This window comes from Triticum urartu, chromosome 7 (genome assembly GCF_003073215.2).
Source record: "Triticum urartu cultivar G1812 chromosome 7, Tu2.1, whole genome shotgun sequence".
Lineage (NCBI taxonomy): Eukaryota > Viridiplantae > Streptophyta > Magnoliopsida > Poales > Poaceae > Triticum > Triticum urartu.
In genome coordinates, this window is record NC_053028.1 from 74064011 (window position 1) to 74078997 (window position 14987).

General features: G+C 45.9%; 1 pseudogene; it reads left to right on the forward strand.

Annotated features, from left to right (window-relative positions):
- Window positions 1-9837, forward strand: LOC125523115 (annotated as a pseudogene).
- Window positions 9838-14987: the final 5150 nt, after the last annotated feature.

The following is a 14987-nucleotide window of genomic DNA, read 5'->3' on the forward strand; positions in this document are numbered from 1 at the left end:
CAAGCAGCAGGGTTTTGGTGACCAGGGAGGCCGATGCGCGCGGCATCTTCATGGAGGGCCTGTATCAGTCATGTAAAAATAGCAAAAAGTAATAGTAAAATCCAATGCCAAGGTGTGGGGTTCGTAGCTACCTTCAATGCCCAGGTGGCAGGCAGTAAGTAGAAGAGTGAGATATCCTTGTAGCCCGCACACTTTGTGCGACATTTTTATTTTATTTTACGGAAAGAACTTCCGATATATTCATCAACTATCAAGTCAGTACAAAGAACACTAGAGGTAACATAGATTACATTTCATTATGCAGTTTCCATAATTCTAAGGTTGGCTATGATTTCTATATGTTTAGATCGATGTAGCTAGCCGTCTAACCTAAAAAAATACCTAATCTTCATGCTCGAGTAGTTAACAGAACAAAGGGTTTTCTTACTCCCCAAGAAGCAACTCCCAGGTGACTAGCAGCTGTTTCGGGCCATCCAGCCCATGGTGACGGACGACAGGAGAAGCGATGCGGATGCGGGATACGTCGTCCACTCACCGGTCACCACCAACCGGGTCACATGCGCATCTGCGGCAGCACGCACCGCGTGGGGACGACCCCATATGCCCTCACATAGCAATGCAGAAAGCTCGTGGCGACGAGGAGGATGCCAAAGCTACTGCTCACTTCCTTGCGGCTTGAGAGGTCAACACAGACAACACTGGCATCATCATTGTTCATATACAGTCCACAAAAAGAAGGTCCTGCTTCTTGGGAGTCGTGCTTGGTCTCCTCCTCGTCTCCGCGAGCTTCGAAACAGAACCCGGGGGGCTTCTGTTCGAGAGGAGCCCTTCTTCCCTGCTGGTTGGACCGGGTGATGGATCGTTGTATTGCCTTTCCTATCGATTTTTCATCTACAAAAACACTTCTGCTTTCTTCTTCTCCACTGGCCCTCTGAAAATCATCTCCCTCTTGTTCGTGGATCGTGAAGAAGGTCCGTAGCCGACGAGTACTGCTTTCTTCTTCACCTTTTGGGTTCCTCGATTTTGCATCTTTTGCGTTCCCGGCATTGGAATTTCTGTGTCACCCCAGAGTAATTTCATGGAATTTAGCCTCTCTAATGTTGATTCAGGACTAGTGTTTTTAGTATTCCATTCTACTTTATTGATAGAAAAGTTCGTGGACCATGGTCTGCCCGCTCTTATTCTTAATACTATTGGGTCTAACCTAAGTTAATATAGCGATTTGTAGTGCCCAGTGTATAGTAAAAGGTCTAGTGTACAGTAATTGGTCTAGGACAAAGTAGTCTCTTCTCTATTCTCTTGGCGCTAATGCTACCATCTCACTTCGCAGTGGTGAACCACGTGGTCATCACTAAAAAGAGGACATGTACTTAGTTCCTATTTTTGCACATCAACAGAACTTCCAGTACGAACATTCATGAAAAATATGGAAAATAATAAGAAAAGAAAATCCAGCATCATGTTGGTGTATGTGTTCATGTCAATTTTCACACAAGAGGAATATTTTTGTGTCCTCACCAAATAAATCTGGTGCCTAAAATAGAAAGATTTTGAATGTTAAACACAAGTCACAATATTCATGTCTTCTCCACTACGATTTGTTTTCCGTGATTTTTTTCAATTATATTTCAGTGCATACATCGAGGCACATTAAAAAGATCTAAATAAGTCAAGAGAAATGGAGATGACAGTGAATATTGTTTTAGAGGATTGTTTTTTGAAACACCTGTGGAATGCAACATTTTCGCTGCTTTGTCTGGTAGTAACTATTTTCTTGTTCATGATTGGCGCAGGGCTGCAACGAGACCCGATCCAGCCTGGAGTGCAATACATATGGGTTCCCTCACAAGTAAATTCTCTCCTCACTTTCTCTTGTTACTCCCTCCATGTCACAAAAATACATGTCGTTTTGGATACTAGCACGGTCTTCAAGATTTAAATTTTCACCACTAATTTTTACTATGGTGTATATATAACTCAAGAAACTGATTATATCATACATATACTTTTCGAGATCAATCTGAACATTTGATTTGCAAGTTTTTAATCTCAGACAATATATATAGTCAAGGTTTTTAAATTGACTTAAAACACGTCCAAAACGACATGTATTTGTATTTTGTGATATGGAGAGAGTACATAGCTAAAAACTAAATTAACTTCATGTTAAATCATTTCTTAAACTATAATCATTGTTACCTTTTGACCATGCACAACTGGAATCTGGGAATAATCTCATCTCACTATTGTTGCAACTGCACATCAGGTTCTTGGGTGATGGACTTGTGTGGCAGACCAATATGCTCCAACCAAGATGTGGCATCATGTGCTTTAAAGGAAATATTCGACTCCTCTACCTGCATTAATCACCTAGGGGCGACCGGTGTCGTCGCACTGCTCGTGTTTGTGCTCATGCTCCAGTTGCTAGTCAAAATTCCAAATAGCAGAGTGTCCGCGCGACAGCTCGTCTCGCTCAGCTCACTGCTGCACTTCTCCGCCGTGGTGTTCAATGGCTGCCTGGGTTTGGTTTATCTCGGGCTAGGACTGTGGATGCTGGGGACTGGATTCAATCAGGATGCTTCCGTTGTTTACCTTCCACATTGGTGGCTTGTAACATTATCTCAAGGATTGAATCTGGTCCTTGCCAGCTTCGCTTTCAGCACCAGGCCTCTGTTTCTTGGGGCAGCGTTTGTTAGATTTTGGCCGGTCCTGCTGACCATCTGCGCAGCATTCATCTGTTGTTCTTCGGTTGTTAATATTGTTGCAGAGAAGACGATCACCATTAAGGCTTGTTCAGATGTTCTGTCCCTACCAGGTGCAGTTCTCCTCCTCCTTTATGGCATTCGGCACAGCCATGATGAAGAGGGTTATGGAGGAAGTGGAAATGGTTTATACAAGCCCCTGCACACGGAGACAGACAGTGAGGTAGCTGACTCTGAAAGTCAGGTAACTCCCTTTGCTAAAGCTGCTTTTTTCAGCAAGATGACATTTTGGTGGTTGAATCCTCTGATGAAGATGGGATATGAAAAGCCCCTTGAGGACAAAGACATGCCACTTTTAGGCGCCACAGATCGAGCGCGCAACCTGTATGTGATGTTCATGGAGAAGCTCAATGACAAGAAGCAGTCGCCGTCGCACCCCACACCATCATTCTTCTGGGCTATTGTTTCTTGCCACAAGCGTGCCATCTTGGTCTCGGGTTTCTTTGCTTTGCTCAAGGTTCTGTCCTTATCCACAGGCCCAATACTTCTTAGGGAATTCATCAATGTATCACTTGGGAAATGCACCTTTAAATATGAAGGATATGTACTTGCTGTGGTAATATTTGTCTGCAAATGCTGTGAATCCTTCTCACAGAGACAGTGGTATTTCCGCACCAGGAGATTAGGACTGCAGGTGAGGTCACTCCTATCAGCAGCAATTTACAAGAAACAACAGAGGCTAACAAATGCAGCAAAAATGAAGCACTCTACTGGAGAAATTATGAACTATGTGACCGTCGATGCCTATCGGATTGGGGAATTCCCATACTGGTTCCACCAAACATGGACAACAATTGTTCAGCTTTGCATTGCCCTGGCAATTCTGTACCATGCGGTCGGTGCTGCAATGGTTTCGTCATTGGTTGCCATCATTATCACCGTACTCTGCAACGCTCCATTGGCCAAACTGCAACACAGATTTCAGAGTAAACTTATGGAAGCACAAGATGAGAGATTGAAGACCATGTCCGAGTCACTAGTTCACATGAAGGTCTTGAAACTTTATGCATGGGAAGCTCACTTCAAGAAGATCATCGAGGGGTTGAGGGAGGTTGAGTACAAGTGGTTGTCAGCATTCCAGCTTAGTAGGGCGTACAACAGCTTCCTGTTCTGGGCATCACCTGTCCTGGTTTCAGCAGTGACCTTTCTAACATGCTATCTTCTGAAAATTCCTCTTGATGCTAGCAATGTGTTCACCTTCGTGACAACTCTACGTCTTGTGCAAGACCCAGTTAGGTCAATACCCAATGTAATTGCAGTTGTGATACAAGCTAAGGTTGCTTTCACCCGGATATCAAAGTTCCTTGATGCACCTGAGCTAAACAGGCAAGTTAGGAAGAAATTCTATGTTGGCATTGATTACCCTATAGCGATGAATTCGTGTATCTTCTCTTGGGATGAAAGTACATCAAAACCAACCCTAAAGAATATAAATCTGATAGTCAAAGCTGGAGAAAAGGTAGCAATTTGTGGCTAGGTAGGTTCAGGAAAGTCAATGCTTTTGTCTGCTGCACTCGGAGAGGTCCCCAAAATTGAAGGCACGGTATGTTTCTTTACTAACATCATCTTTTGATGAAAGTTTGCAAAGTTGTTATGAAAATTAGGCTTGGCAATATTTCCAACATGAAGTACATTAATCATTTTTTTCATAACATCCTAACATCAAATTCTTGATCTTTGCATAAACATTTCAGATCAAAATCTCTGGGAAAATAGCATATATTTCTCAGAATGCATGGATCCAAACAGGAACCGTGCAAGACAATATTCTCTTTGGATCGTCGATGGTCAGGGAAAGATACAACAACACACTGGCGAGGTGCTCATTGGTCAAGGACCTTGAAATGTTGCCATATGGGGATTGTACCCAAATTGGGGAGAGAGGAGTAAATCTTAGTGGTGGTCAGAAGCAGCGTGTCCAGCTTGCTCGTGCACTATACCAAAATGCAGACATCTATCTTCTTGATGATCCTTTCAGTGCTGTTGATGCCCATACAGCCACAAGTATATTCAATGTAAGGATCATATTCAACAGATGCAGATTGTATTACTATTTGGTTGTGAACTTCTTTACAAAGCTCTTTGTAACAGGAATATGTCATGAGTGCTCTATCAGACAAGACTGTTCTCTTGGTGACCCACCAAGTGGATTTGTTACCTGCATTTGACTCCATTTTGGTACCTCTATCCACTTCGAAAAAGTCAGCATTTGATGATATTTGTGCCTGTATAATTTATATTTGTATGTAATGAGCTTTATTTATTTGTGGATTCGTCTAAAATTTGCGATGATTTTTTGCAGTTAATGTCAGATGGAGAGGTTATCCAGTGTGCACCTTATCAAGATTTATTGGCAGATTGTGAAGAATTTAAAAACCTTGTCACAGCCCATAAAGATACTACTGGTGCATCGGATCTTAATAACAATATACCACCTCAAAGATCTAAGGAAGTATCAATAAAGGAGACAGACGGTATTCATGGAAGCGGATATACAGAGTCTATGAAGCCATCGCCGGCAGATCAACTGATCAAGAAAGAGGAAAGAGAAAAGGGGGATTCAGGTGTTAAGCCTTATATGCTTTATCTGTGCCAGAACAAAGGCTTCCTGTATTTCTCCTTTTGTGTTATTTTTCACATAATTTTCGTAGCTGGGCAAATATCACAGAATTCATGGATGGCTGCTAATGTCCAGAATCCTCATGTTAGTATGCTGAAGTTAATTTCTGTGTACATTATAATTGGAGTTTGCACAATGTTGTTCATGCTATCAAGATCTTTAGTAGTCGTCGTTCTTGGGATCCAGACATCAAGATCCTTATTTTCCCAATTGCTCAATTCATTGTTCCGTGCACCAATGTCCTTTTTTGATTCTACTCCTGTAGGAAGGGTTCTTAGCCGGGTAAGAATTCTTAAACAAATGGCAAATACAACAAAGTACAATCTGTTTTACACCCAGAGATTTTTTTCCTGATGGATTAACTTGTTCTCTTTTTTCTTTTAATGCAGGTCTCTTCAGATTTGAATATCATTGACCTCGATCTTCCATTTGCCTTCGTGTTTAGCCTTGGTGATACCTTAAATGCATATAGCAATCTAGGGGTATTGGCTGTTGCTACATGGGAAGTTTTATTTGTATCTGTGCCAATGATAGTTTTGGCAATTAGGTTGCAGGTAATTGGTATGACTTTGTTACTTTATGGCTCTCATTTCTGTCATTATTTGATTAGATTTACCAATTGATGTTCTCTGCTGCTATTTTTGTCTGGGGTGAATGAGCCTACAGTTTTGTATTCAAAATTATCATTAACTGAAACCTATTATGTTTGGTCATGTAGAGGTACTATCTAGCCTCGGCCAAGGAGCTGATGCGGATCAATGGTACTACCAAGTCCGCTCTGGTGAATCACTTAGGTGAATCGATTTCAGGGGCTATAACAATAAGGGCCTTTGGGGAAGAAGATCGTTTCTTTGCTAAAAATTTGGATCTTGTTGACAAGAATGCCTGTCCATATTTCTGTAATTTTGCCGCAACTGAATGGTTGATTCAACGCCTGGAAATAATGAGCGCCTCCGTGCTTTCTTTTTCTGCCTTTGTCATGGCTCTTCTTCCTCAAGGAACTTTTAGCCCTGGTAAGAAACTGTATGAACACCATGCTGCTTCAATTGGACAAAATTGAGTAGCCAGCTTGTTCTAAGGCCATCGGTGCTTACAACTAATTTGCGATAAGTGTTAGATGCATTGCCATGTAAATGTTGCTACCTTTTCATATCTTTTGTCATGACAGCATACTTATACTCCCTCCACGCCTAAATAGATAACATTTTGGACATGACATGGGTCTCCAACAAATTTATTTGACTGTTACTTTTGTTATGTGCATGTTTGTAGAGAACTACTCCCTCCGTTCCAAAATATTAGTCTTTCTAGAGATTCCAATAGGTGACTACATACGGAGCAAAATGAGTGAATCTACACTCTAAAATATGTCTACATACATCCGTATATTGTAGTCCTTTTGAAATGTCTAAAAAGACTTATATTTCGGAACGGAGGGAGTAGAAAAAAAATATTATGAAAAAAATATTGATAAAGAATATGATAGTACTCAAAGTTAGAAAAGCTTTACTTGCTAGTGAAGTTAGAAATGTTTAAATGAACACTTTTTAGAATGTCTTGTGTTTACGAGAGGTAGTAATGTCCAGGCAGAACATGGTGAATAAAAAACACCATGCGTTTCTCAAGCTACCACTTGCTCTGGTGATTTTATGGATGCGTTTTCATCTTTTATGAAAATGTATTTTAAGTCCTAATGCTTATGTGCCGGAGTCAACTAAATAAGTATTTGATGCTATACCGTTTATGAATGGCACCATTACAAATAGTAGAATTAATTCATTGCTTTCGTACATGCACAGGTTTTGTGGGAATGGTATTGTCCTATGGTCTTTCGCTAAATGTGTCTTTTGTTTGCTCTATTCAAAACCAATGCAACCTTGCGAATCAGATAATATCAGTGGAACGGGTGAACCAGTACATGGACATACAAAGTGAAGCAACGAAAGTTATTGAAGAAAATCGGCCATTGCAAGATTGGCCCCAAGATGGCTATGTGGAACTTAGAGATTTGAAGGTAATCAAATATAAATAATTACATGTACACCTAACAGTACTAACAAATTTAAGCGATTAATTTTCATTCAACAGATCAGGTATAGGAAAGATACTCCCCTTGTACTACATGGAATCACTTGCAAGTTCCAAGCTGGAGATAAGATTGGTATAGTTGGTCGGACAGGAAGTGGCAAGACAACGTTAATTGGTACATTGTTTCGTCTTATTGAACCTGATGAAGGGAAAATAATTATAGACTCTATGGACATCGGTACGATAGGGTTACATGACCTGCGTTCGCGTTTGGGTATCATTCCACAAGATCCAACACTTTTTCATGGTACAGTAAGATACAATCTAGATCCTCTTGGACAATTCTCAGATCAGCAAATATGGGAGGTAAGATTTACCCTGCTATCTATGTTGATTTTTCTCATTTTACCCAATGATCAGATAATATTATGATGAAAAGGTATTAGATCAAAACAACCTGCTATAATGTTTAATCATGTGACAGTCATCTTTAGTACCGTGTCAATTCAACTTAGTTACTTTGACATTCTGTCCGAAAATATAGTGCACATTCGAATTTTTTTAAGTCAAAATTTGTAAGCTTTGACCAAGTTTATACAAAAATTTATCAACATGTAAAATACCAAATCAATGCCATTGGATTCATCACGAAATTTATTTTCATCTGGTATATATTAGGTATTGTGTGGTCAAAGTTTGTGAAGCTTGACTTTCACGAAAACCAATGTGCACATTATTATGGGACGGAGTGAGTACCTAACAAATTCAGAAAGTTCAGCAGATTACCAAAGTAGGGCGAATAAACCAAGTTAGCCAATTAGGGGAATCTCAGATGACAAGTTGCCTTTCTCATATAAAAACCAGATTGCCTAGGAATTACTTGACAACTTTTCATTCATCGAAGAAATAAGCACCGAAAGTTGGGTTGAGAACTCAAACATGAGTGATGGCATGGTAGGAGTGTGAAGCCACACCTTCCACCAACTGAGCTAGGCTTAGGGCCTCCTTTCTCATTTTATGGCACGATGTACGTTTCAAAAGGAACCACTAAAGTGGTCACTCCATTTGTTATTACGGTGCAGGTTCTTGGCAAATGTCAACTTCTTGAAGCTGTCCGAGAGAAGGGACATGGATTGGATTCACTTGGTATGAAACTGCTCTTCATCTATAATTGGTTTACGGAGTTCCTCTTTTGAAGCTAATAGACTGGGCAAACAGAAAACTCCGCTCTAATCATTCCAGAAATTCAAATAGGTGTGAAAATGCATCTGCTACTAAATATGTTAAATTGTTAGTGGTCCTCCTAGAGTATTCTTCACCAAAGGAGGAGTATCATGGGCGTGCAGGCTAGTACTTCAAATACACCAACGGGCTCTTAGCAAAAACAAAATCATGTTCAATGTGTATGTGTTGAATGTGGTGTCTCTAGAAATTGTGCCCAGACCTGCCTATGGACATAGTTATATATCCTTTCGCCAGCGTGATGTTTGGAACTATCTTATTCATGGTATTGATCAAGATCCTATCATAATAGTTGTGGAAGGCGGGTCGAACTGGAGCATGGGCCAAAGGCAGCTCTTCTGTCTGGGACGCGCACTTTTGAGAAGATGCCGCATCTTAGTTCTTGATGAAGCGACGGCCTCTATAGACAACGCAACAGATGTTGTCCTTCAGAAAACGATCCGAACAGAGTTCAAATATTGCACCGTTATTACAGTTGCACACCGTATACCAACAGTTATGGACTGTGATATGATACTTGCATTGAGAGATGGTATGTTTCTCTTACCGGCAACTTATTAGAAGTATAGTTGTTTCTTATAGTTCAACCCATCGTCTTATTGACAACACCAATTTATATGGAATTTATGAATTATAGTTGATACCACATACAGAGTATATTGTAGATCTTTCCCGTACTAATGATGTGTGTACGAACACTTCAGGGAGAGTAGCAGAGTATGACAAACCTGTAAAGCTCATGGAGACTGAAGGATCTCTCTTTCGTGAGCTGGTCAAGGAGTATCGGTCACACACATCAAACACAAATATTTAGAAGAGACTGTCGATTTTGATTGTTTACTTGCTGCAGCTTTCCAAGAGAGAGAAAATAAATCAGCTTTTATTCTACGCTTTCCAAAAGAGATACGACGTGAAGCTATATTCCTCGGAGGAGTTCATCAATTTGGTACCCTAGGAAAAACAGTACCATCTGTATTATTTCGAAGTTTCTTTTGCTATTTATTGCTACCGGAAATTCTGTGCAATACACTGTGAGCTGTCATAGTTAACTGATGAAGTTGAAGAGAGTAAATCCCCGGAGATTTCCTTGCTCCAGAAGTCAGATACAGTATAAAAGGCTAAGCAGGAGGGACCCTGCTGACCGTACTGATTAGCAAGGCTAAATGAGAGCTCATAATATGTTCATTGATTGGCGCACGCAACCATCTTTTATTATGAAGCGTCAAGTCTTATAGAAAATAAAATAAACATGTCAGTCGGGGCTAAGGGCATCTTCAGCCGCGCCCCAGGAAGGCCTCCCCAGGCGTTTTTTTTGCGCCGGCGCCGAAAAACCGACCCAATCACGTCCCAGGAGCCCGATTTTCGCCGGCTTGGGCCGAAAACAGCGCTGGCGGACCCAGGCCGAACCCGGCGCGCTGGGGGCGCCCGGGGGCACCGGGGCGAACTGTTTTGGCGCGAAACAGCCGCGGGCCCGCCGCGTCAGCGACTCTACCCTCTTCTCGCCCCTTCGTCGTCCTCATCGCCTCGTTTCCCGCGGCGAATCAATGCCAAAGCTGTCGCGCTGCCGCGCAGGTCAACCTGCGCCATTGATGCCTCACGGGCGGCGCAGTGAAGGCCGGATGACGCGCGTCCCTCGCCCTCCCTCGCCCGCCACGCGTACTCACGGCGGCTCGCGCACGGGCGGTGCCTCAGCCTATATAAGACGCGCCCCAGCGCACTCAGCGACTCGTACTCTCTCGCCGTCATCGTTCCTCCCTCTCCTCTCTCTCGCCGTCGTCGTTCCTCCCTCTCCTCTCTCTCGCCGTCTCCAGCACCCATGGCCGAGCGCTTCCCAGGCGACGGCGCGGCGGCGAACGGCTTCGGCTGCCGCCATCTTCACGAGAGCGAGGCTCGCCTCCTTTTCGAGGCCGAGTACCCGGTCCCACCGGACATGCGGGTACCCGGGACGTGGAGGATCAGCGCCGGCGACGTGCCGGTGCCCCCGATACCACCTGCGCGGCGCGGCGTGCGGAGATCGCACGCATCCGCTCGTCCCTGCCGCGTGCGGCGAGGGAGGGGCCACGGTACGTCCCCGATAGCCCGCTCTGGGAGCCCTACTTCCGCCGCCGTCACGCCGAGCAGCTCGAGGCCACCAACGGCGTCGAGCCCTCCGGCAGGCTCAACGCCGTCGGCTGGCGTCAGTGGTGGGGCGTGCCCGGGCGCACGTTGGAGGCCGTCCTCGAGTACATCGAGGGCGGCAACACGCCGCGCCTCGAGTACCCCGCTCCCCCGTCCTTCACACGCCGCCGGGGAAGCTCCTGGACCCCGAGGCGCATGGAGACCGGGGGGTCCCACTGCCTCCACCTCCGCACCGTCAAGCCGGAGCCCCAGGGCACGCCTGTCAGCGCGCGCAACCGCAGCTCCGGCGTCCGCATCGGCGACAACGCCTCCCCCACCGGCCGCTTCGTCCTCGTCGAGCCCAAGCCGGAGCCCGGCCTCCCCGCGGAGTACGAGGAGATAGCCCGGCGTGGCTTCTCCGACGAGGACGCCCTGCGGTGGGTGCGGGACAACTACCTCCGCGACGAGATGGTCCGGCAGCGCCGAGCCCTGGAGGAGATCGCCGCCCGCAAGCGTGGGCGCGAGGACGAGCACGGCGTCGTGGTTCTCGACAGCGACGACGACGACGCCGCCTCCGGACCGTCCAACCCGCCGCGCCAACCGGGGAAGGGATGCAGCAGGGACAGCGGAGGCGTCGGCCGGGGCGACGACGACGACGACACGCGGTTCTACCGCCTCCTCGGCATGTAGAACCGCGTGGGCGGGCGGCGAGGGAGACGGCGGGGTAGCCCGCGGTAGTTTTTCCCTTTTTTGTAAATTATGTTTAAATTTGAACGAACTCGTCGATGTTTGCGTTAAATTTGAGTCGTGTTTGCGCTGTATTTAACTTTTTTAAAAAAACGTGGATGCCGCGACTGGGGGGCATCACGCCCCAGTGCGCGGTTTAGCGCCGGTGCGTCCCCAGGGGGCGATTTTTTGCCCCTCCTGGGAGGCCAACGGCTGGAGATGCCCTAAGATAGCCTCAGTAGGGATAACATGACGCACTTATGCATCAATGGTCCTACTGGTAGACCATAATCAAAATAGGTTGAAGATAGATTTGGCTACACCTAGATATCTGGGAATGTCATGCGTCCACACACTAAAATAAGAACCACGTACGGATCCAATAGTCAGGTGGATAACCTACAAGGAATCGGAAAATCTTTTGCTGTTAAAAACTGTCAACGATTAATGAACAGCCGATTTTATGATCTACATGGAGTCGAGGAATGTAGAGTGACAGATGGTGCCCAAAGGGATCTCAACGGCGATGAAGGTGACATGGTAGTTTTACCTAGGTTCAGATCCACGGATGAGTAATAGCCCTACGTCCTACATATATGTCTTTATTGTTGAGAGGATTACAATGGTCATGAACTTGTAGGTCAACTCCATATCAGACACACAATATGCATGAAAATTGAAAAAGGATACTACTAAGTCGTACTCCCTCCGTTCCTAAATACTTGTCTTTCTAGACATTTCAAATAACTACTACATACGGATGTATGTAGACGTATTTTAGAGTGTAGATTCACTCATTTTGCTCCGTATGTAGTCACTTGTTGAAATGCCTAGAAAGACAAGTATTTAGGAACGGAGGGAGTAGAATAGAAAGGGATAATTAAATGACCAATTGAACTTGTCATCAGTTCACACAATTGACCATATCACTATATTAGAACACACAAAAAAATAGAAAAGGGAGGGAAGGCCCCTGCCTCTGCATCATCTAGATGGACACATCCAAATAAAACAGATCTGACAGGTTCACACATACCTGGGCATTGTAAGTAAATTTTGGTACTCCAGAAAATACTACACATAACGACCACCAATGCTAGACCATCAGGAGCTGATGGAGATTTACCAATTTCCGCCAATGACTGCATCGACTCTGCTGTTTCCCCATTGCTTCCTAAATAAATAAAATTGCATAAAGCATCCAAATTTCAACAATTAACCAATGGGTGTACACTACTGGGGTTCGACATCGAAATTTTAGTACTAAATCATCTTGGGCGCTTGCAATAATCAGAAAAAAAGGACAACTCGGGACTTGCACTGATCAGAAAAATAGGAGGTGGTTACTGAACATACCTAACCAAAACCAAGGGTCCAGGGCGAGTGACCGACGAGCCGACGAGGGAGCGGCGTCTCGGCGTGCACTGCCGGCATGGACGAGCCATGTGCGGTCGACGCGGTTCCAAGCGCGGAGAAGCCAGAGGAGCCTCGGGCGCCGGCGTGCGGGCTGCCGGTGTTGGCGGACTGGGACGGCGAGCCGTGGGCGTGCCGCGTGGTTGGAAGGGGAAGGAGGTTCCGATGAGGAGGTCAGAAGTGACTGCTGGTCAGAGCTCGGGATAAGCTATCACGTCGCCGGCGGCCGACGCGGAGGCCGGAGGCGGACGGACTGCTTTCTGAATCTCTCCATCGGCAAATGGGCTGGCCCTGAGCAACTATAGAACGCATGGTAGTAAATTTTTGTTTTCACTTTTGTAGCTTTTGTAGGGGTCATGGGCCCGTTTGGCCTCAACTCAACGAGATTGAGCAATTTGCTGCACATTTTGCAATTTTTGTTACTCCCTCCGTGCTATAATATAAAAATGTTTTTTACACTAATGTAGTATTAAAAACGTTTTTATATTTTGAGACAGAGAAAGTACTATTTACTTTCTTGTGACTGCTCTTGCTTTCAAACAAATCATCAAACACCCACTAGGGCTTGTCCAATTTGGCCACCTCTATCATATATTCGGGGCGACCCACTAGGGCTTGTCCACTTGGGTAGGCCCAATAAGGACTTATTACACAAATAAAATCTCAGAATTTTCGGAAGTTTTTGGAACCTTGCAAAGCTTTTCATATATAGATCTGAAACTTTTTTAGACATGTCATACCTTTCTGAAATTCTTGAAATCCTTCCGGGTCCATCCGTGTAACGCCCCGAGACCGATGTGCCAAGTGTCATCCAGTTATTCGCTGTTGTTGCCTTGTCATTGCTTGCGTGTCATGCATTGCATATCATGTCATCATGTGCTTTTCATTTGCATACATGTTCGTCTCTTGCATCCGAGCATTTTTCCCGTTGTCCGTTTTGCAATCCGGCGCTCCTATGTCACCCGGTGTTCCTTTCTACCTCTTTGTGTGTGTGTGGGGGGGGGGGGTTAAACATTTCCGGATTGGACCGAGACTTGTCATGCGGCCTTGGTTTACTACCAGTAGATCGCCTGTCAAGTTTCGTATCGTTTAGACTTCGTTTGATACTCCAACGGTTAACCGAGGGGACCAAAAAGGCCTCGTGTGTGTTGCAGCCCAACACCCCTCCAAAGTGGCCCAAAACCCACCTAAACCTCCTCCATCACCTCGGTTGTTCGATCACGATCGCGTGGCCGAAAACCGCTCCTCATTCTGAGCTTCCTAACTCCTCCTATCTATAAAAGGCCACTCCCTCGAAATTTTCGGATCGTTCCTACCCCTACCCCTAGTCTCCTCCCTCCTCCAGCCGCCGGACGTGTCAGACCGGGCCGGACACGTCCGCCCCACTTCCCCCGGCGAACCAGAGCACGCCACCTGGACCCTGGCCACCGCGCCGCCGTCAGGCCCGCCAGGCCCGCGGCCGGCCCGCGCCTCGCCGCTCCGGGGCGCGCGCCTCCCTCCGCCGCCTCAGCAGCCCGCCGCCTCGCCTCGCCTTACGCGAGCGCCGCCACCGCGCTTGCGGGCCGCGGCCCCTTCCTGCCGGCGCCGCCCCTCGCCGGTGCGCCGCTCGTCGCCGCCCGGATCCCGCGCCGCTTCGCCGCAAGCTCCGGCGCCGGCGACCTCACCCCGGCGCCTCCCTCCGCCGCCTCGACCTTCCCGGCGACCCCGTCCTCCTCACCGTCGAGTACTCCGGCGACTTCCCCTTCTCCGGCGAGCAGCATCTCCGGCGAGCACCCGCTGCTACAGTACCGCCGGATCCCGATCCAGATCTGTTTTGCCCTAGGTTGATTTTTATCTCCGAAACCCTAACTTTATGCCCATCTTCATCGCATCGTAACTTTGCATCCGTAGCTCCGTTTTGCACGTGCAACATATCAAAATGTTCGTCTCAGATAGTACATCATTTCATCTCATTGCATCATTTTCATTTGAGCTCATCTTGATGCCCGAAATGCTGTTGGAAGAGAGCTATTTGAGTTAGTTGTCAGATCTGCTGCACCAAATAGGTATTTGTCATTTTTGCCATGATTAATGTGTGCATGATATGCTTCTGTTTTCTA